The sequence below is a fragment of the Penaeus monodon genome, chromosome 34, assembly GCF_015228065.2.
Source record: "Penaeus monodon isolate SGIC_2016 chromosome 34, NSTDA_Pmon_1, whole genome shotgun sequence".
Lineage (NCBI taxonomy): Eukaryota > Metazoa > Arthropoda > Malacostraca > Decapoda > Penaeidae > Penaeus > Penaeus monodon.
Window position 1 is genome coordinate 21071409 of NC_051419.1, and position 232 is coordinate 21071640.

Below are 232 nucleotides of genomic sequence, written 5' to 3' on the forward strand. Positions count from 1 at the left end.
ACAGAATAAACATGGACGTTAATCTGTCCATAACAACGGTCATCTAACCAAATGTTATTACGATGTAATTAATTCATGTTTACCCTACCTTGTTAGGGCTGTTTCAGTGTGAATCTATTTCGTAACTAGAGGGATGTGTTGTCTTGTGTTCTGCGACGTATATCATCGTATTTCATTTTCATCAAGATTCTATGTATTATCTTTACTATAGTTACGGAAGTTCCCTTGGAAA